The 5,684-nt window shown below is 52.3% G+C and overlaps 1 protein-coding gene across 2 annotated transcripts in view; it reads left to right on the forward strand.

Moving 5' to 3' along the window:
- The first annotated feature begins 2,711 nt into the window (after positions 1–2,711).
- Positions 2,712–5,684, forward strand: part of Brpf3 (bromodomain and PHD finger containing 3) — a 36,197-nt gene continuing 33,224 nt past the window's right edge. For both annotated transcript variants that reach the window (XM_021221261.2, XM_021221262.2), the window contains exon 1: positions 2,712–2,866. The gene's annotated coding sequence lies outside the window, so the exon portion shown is untranslated. The remainder of the gene's footprint in view (positions 2,867–5,684) is intronic.

A 5,684-nucleotide genomic window follows, 5' to 3' on the forward strand; every position in this document is an offset into this window, starting at 1 on the left:
TATAGGCTAAGGAGCAGCAAGGGGATCAGGAAAGGCTAAAGGTTAGGTGATCGGGAAGGAGAGGGGTCAGAAAGACACTGCGAACTGCTTTTCATAAGAGTTTCAGCTCCTTTATGGATTTTCCCTTTTTCTTGTAGTGGAAAAATATATTTGATGGTGATTGTGTAAAATCAAATGTGAAGTCCCAAAGCTCTGGAGCCCCATAGCTTTAGAGTAGTCAGTGCACCATCTCAGTGAACTTCGGGTCTGGTTAATTTGGGGTGTGTGTGTGCATTCGAGTACTCACGGGGTGGGGGCAGGGAATATGTTCACTATGAAGTTTTGTTTTGTTTTATTGAGACAGCCTCTCCCCGTGTGGTCCTGGCTGGCCTGGAACTTGCTATGTACATCAAGATGGCCTGGAACTCAGATCTGCCTTCTGCTAGGATTAAACGCGTGGGTAGAGCTCATGATAGTTTTAATGAAAAATAAGAAAAATAATAAAACAAATATTTAGAGTCAAAGGCAGAGTCCTTGTTTTGTTGAACTTAATTTAGTACTGCTTAATGGACAGGCCAGGGACTGATGACTTCAAACTCTTTAAAATAGCTGAAGATTAAGGCGAATTAAATGCAGTGCCTCTGGGACGTCTGATCCAAATTTGTTTTTAATGACATAATTGTCGCAGGCTGCATCTGAGATTACATCCCAGTGAACTGGCTATCTGTGAGGTTATGCTACAGAAAACTAATTTCCCGTGTCAAAAGGAAAATAAGGGCGCCGCTAACGTTTTCAGGGCGAGGGTGAAGAGGGGGGAGAAAAATGAGTTGAGCCTAGTCTTATGAAAATGACTAGGAAAGGCTGGTGACACGATGATGAGGCTGGCATGTGCTCTCAATGGCTCTTAAATCACTGCAAGGACAAGCTGCAACATCTTCTCAGGGTATTTATTTGCCTATTTTAGAGGCTAAAGGTCCTTCCCAATCATGCAAATCAGGTCATGCTCACATGCAACCATGCAGAATAAAAGATCAGGAGACACATGTCCTATGTAAATGTTTATATTTCATTGTAAAAGAACAAGATGTGAAGTTCCTATTCGTTCCTCATTTTTAAGCTAAAAGTAATTGCAATATTTTCTTCCTCTAGGGCTTCCCTTCCACAATTAATCTTTCCACACCTTCTCTCCTGTGATTATTCCCCCAAGCTTTACAACAGTTGACTAATTCACAGCATTTCTGCTTCAAAGCTTTCAAAACACTGGGGGGTGGGGGTACAGCAATTGCTCGGCTCCACAAGCCACGCCCTTTCCTTCTCAAAAATTGGTTATTTTTGCAGTACGTTACTACCATCTATCAAGAAAACACTCCTGTAAGGAAACCCAACTTCCATGCTTCACTCAACTGGTAAATTCTGGACTTTTTACTTAGGATGCTGAACACCTATACTTCAATGTAAATAAAAACACAAGGTTTGGGCCCTGAGAAATGTTTATTCTCTACTATTTCAACTTTAGCACCCAGGTCCTGGATACCAGAGCCAATCGAGCAATTGAAAGTCTCACCAGCCGTTCGTGCAGAGGAAACTCTTTCAAAATATATCATTCATCTTCATCTTCGCTAGCAGTTTATCCATATATCCTTTATAAGCATCATTAAGTATTGGTGCTTAAGATCTGTCACGAGAGGTAAGCTTTCCAATTTATAGGTACACGGAGCTCGTGGAGGGGCAAAGGAACCTTTTCTTCTATTTATTTTTTTCTTTTATTAGAACAAAAGCCAGCTTGAGTACACTTCAAAGTCTGGGAGTTGCTGTTTGACAGGCAGGCAGCCTTTGAGAAAGGCGGTCAGTGCACTAAATTAACCGACTCCTGGTCAAATCAGATTCAAGGGGAAAAGTATTTCCCATGCCTAGAGCGACAAACGAACTACGAGGCACGCTAAAGCAGGCTGTCAAACTTTTATGTTTACTTAAAAAAACCACAGATGGAAAAGTCTGGTCTGTGGCAGCCGTGTGTGCCAGGAGAGGCTCACCTGCACACACACACCACAGGCGCCGGTCTTTCCCGGGCTGTCCGCGCTGGGGGAGGGGATGGGTGGACGTCGCTAGACCTTTGCCCGGGGGGCCTGGGGAGGGGCGACTCTCTGGCAGCTTCGCAGCCACCTACGCTCGGGGAAGCCACACACCGTGTGGCCCTCGGGGGTCGCCCAGGGGCGAGCTTTGCGGGTGGGTGGGGAGCACGGGCGTTCCCACCTCGGGGGCGGCGGGTGGCCCCGCGCTCTGGCTGGGATGGGGTGAGCCACGGCTCCGTGGATTCAGAGTGGGAACCCGGACTAGATCAGCTCCCCGGCAGGCCAGGCCCGGGGTGAAGCGGCCCCGCCGCGTCCGCACCCGCACCGCCACCGTGAGGCCGAGCCGGGGACGGTGCCCCGTGGAGGTGGCGCTGCCGCTTCGCGCCCGTCTCCCCGCGGCCGCCGCCGCCGCCGCCGCGCCGGGCTCGGGCGGGGGCATCCGCTCCGGTCTCCCCGCGCTTTCGCGCTCCCGCTTCGCGTGCGGCGGCTCGAGCCGGGGAGGGAGCGAGGGAAGGGGTGGAGGTGGCGGGGGGAGGCCGAGGGGCGGATCCTGCCTGGGGGCTGATCCCTCCCTCCCCTCGGCCGGGCTCCGTGGCGGGCGGCAGCGGTGGCGGCGGCGGTGGCTCCATTCCCCCTCCTCCCCCGGGAGCGGCGGCCGGGCCGGGGGAGACGGAGCGGAGGGCCGGAGCGGGAGGAGGCCGCGCTCCCTCAGCCGGGCCGCGCACGGAGCTTCTCGCTCGCTCGTCCGGCCCGCCCGCCCGTCCGCGCTCGCGCTCAGGGGGCCCCCGAACCGAGGGGCCCGGCCGGCGGCTGAGGTAAAATGGGGGCGGCGGCGGCGGCGGGGCCGGAGCGAGCGGGGGCGGCGGGGAGCGAGCGCTGCGCGCGAGGGGGCGGCCGGGGCGCACAGGGGGTGTCCCGGTGGGGCGCGGGGGCGACGCGCGAGCTCTCCCCCGGAGCGAGGGCGGCGACGAGGCCGGGGAAAGCGCGCGAGAGGGAGCCGCAAAGCGAGGACCCCCTCCCGCACCCGCCATCTTGTTTCTCCCCGGTCCTGGCAGCCAAACGGCTATGCCCCGCCCTCCCCGTGCTCTCCTATTGGCCCGGCTAGCCCAGAGTCCCGCCCTCAGGGGCCGCCCTTGGCGCACGGGTTCTCCCTTGACGGGCAGGTCGGGCGGCCAATGAGTGCTCTCATCTCTGCGTCCTCCTCCTCCTCCTCTCCCCCCCGCCGTTCGCTGGCGCTCGCTTTCTCTGTAAGGGTCGGACTCCGCTTCTGTCTGTGGTGCGCGTTCCCTCTGAGTTGGATTTTTGGGGGAGATATTTTTTGTTTTTTCTCCTTCGAGGGGTGTCGTGAAGATCCCACTGGAAGAGGAGTCCCTTTAAAAGGGCAGGGACCCTGTCTGGAGTCTTACCTGGTCTCATGAGCCCCTTGTGTGGCGTGCAGGGCGGGTTCCGTCCAATTGTTGAAACTCCCCATTCGGGGGCCAGGGTGAGGTGGGCGATGTGGGGATCCCGGGTCGCCAAGAACGTCCCTGGAGGGGGCTGTTGGGGGTACTCGGCAGTGTGTGGGAACAGTTGTGTATGTGAGGAAACTCCCGCCAAAAAAAATTACCAACCCTGGTCTAGTTGTTAGCTCCTAGTAGGCGAAACTATTCGTCCCTCCCCCCCCCCCCCCCGGCAGTAGCCCAGCCGGGTCCGATGGGTTTGTCCCCTGTGATCGAGGGAGCCCCGAGTGGGGATGGGGACGATTTCTGAGACTGCAGAATGGGGCTCTTGTAGACTCTGAAAAATTGATACTGAAGTGTGTGTTTCCTCTCCAGAGGTTGCCTTTGGAGAATTGGGGAATGGAGTCTGGGACTCCTTCTGAGACCTTGAGGTTGGTACTTGATCTCGTGCCCTCAGGGCTTCGGGAAGTTGAACAGAAGGGCGGTAAAGCTTCTCTGTCCTTTAGCTCCAAGTGGTGGTGTATGCCTGCCTCAGGTTGCTCCACGGCCAGCTTAACTTAAGTCACACCTTGGGACTGAGGGTTTTACACTCTGGTTGTCAGTAATGACTTATTGATCATCCTTAAAAAGTAGATATTTCTGCCCTTGCTTTTATTAAATTTTTATTTTTATTTTAAATTTTTATGTGCCTGGGTATGTTGCATGATATATGCCTGGTTCCCTAAGAATCCAGAAAAGGGCTTCCAATACCCTGGAACTGGAGTTACAGACAGTTGTGATCCACAGTGTGGGTGCTAAGCATCAAATCTAGGTCCTCTTAAATGCTGAGTTATTTTTCCAGCATATATATATATATATAATATATTTATTATTATAAAAAATACGTGTATTGGTGTTTTGCCTTCATGTATGTCTGTTAGGGCGTTAGGTCTCCCCAGACTGGAGGTACAGACACTTGTTAGCTGTCATGTGAGCGCTAGGAATTGAACCTGGGTCCTCTGGAAGAACAGCCAGTGCTCTCAACTGTGCTGAGCCATCTCTCCAGGCCTGTGAACATTTTACATTTTTAGAGGGTCTCACTATGTGTGGTGGAAGTCTGAAATACGGTGTAGATCTGGTTGGCCTCCAATTCCACAGAGAAGGCGGTACGGAAGATAACCGCCTCTGTCTCCCAAGTTCCGGGCTGGAAAGTGTGCCAGGACACCCCACCCCACACTGTTTTATTGATGCACCGTGGAGGCAGATACGTTCAAAGCTTTGTCCAGGTTACGTAGGACCAGGATTAGAACCTAGGTTGGTGCAGAACATCCTGGTAGAGATCTCTGGGACTCTTGGTGTTTGTAGCCTTTCAGCTTGGCTAGGAGATCTGGATTCACATCAGCTTTGACCGACACACATTTTTCTGAGTTTCTGTTTTCTCGTGGCTGAAATGGGGATGATGTCTGCACAGTCTCTTGAGGTAGTTTCGAGAAAGATTAAAAAGAAAAGGCCATTGTAGTTTGTTAAAGTATGCTGAGTATAGCCATCCTATCTTAGGTCTTCCTGGTGGGGATGGCCTTGGTAACAGCCTGCAGCTGCTCCTTAGGGGCCGATTAGATACAAGTATCAAGGGAGAGAGATTTCTGAGGTAATTGTAGGTGGAGGATTCGCCTCAGATACTGCCCCAATCAACTTGTCCTTGAGTTCAATGAAGATCTCAGACCGACTACTTAAAATTTAAAAGATTTCTTAGAGGCATTCCCAGCTTGCAAGGTTTGTGGTTGGAAATGCCCCAAGTAGTTATTGCAGTTATCTTAAGTACTGCCTTCTGCCGGAAGTACCCAGCATATTATTTATAGTCTGAAGCATTTCATGTCTTTACTCTGGACAGGGCCAAGAGGTAGGGCTTCTAGCCATGAGATGTCTCTGGGGATGCTTTAGATCTGTGATTTTATTTATTTATTTAGATACAGGTTCTCACTCTGTATCCCTGCCTGGCCTGGAACCCACTCACTGCAGTAAGCACACCCACCTGTCCACCTCCCAGTGCTAGGATTAAAGGCGTGCAGCACTAAAGCCAGCACTTCACTGGTGATGTTCTGGTCCTCTGCTGGGGCTCATTCATGTTTATCAAGCTTGAAAGCAGATGATATTCTTTTTTTCTTTGTTTTGTTTTTTCGAGACAGGGTTTCTCTGTTTAGCCCTGGCTGTCCTG

This window comes from Mus pahari, chromosome 21 (assembly GCF_900095145.1).
Source record: "Mus pahari chromosome 21, PAHARI_EIJ_v1.1, whole genome shotgun sequence".
In the NCBI taxonomy this organism is placed as follows: Eukaryota; Metazoa; Chordata; class Mammalia; order Rodentia; family Muridae; genus Mus; species Mus pahari.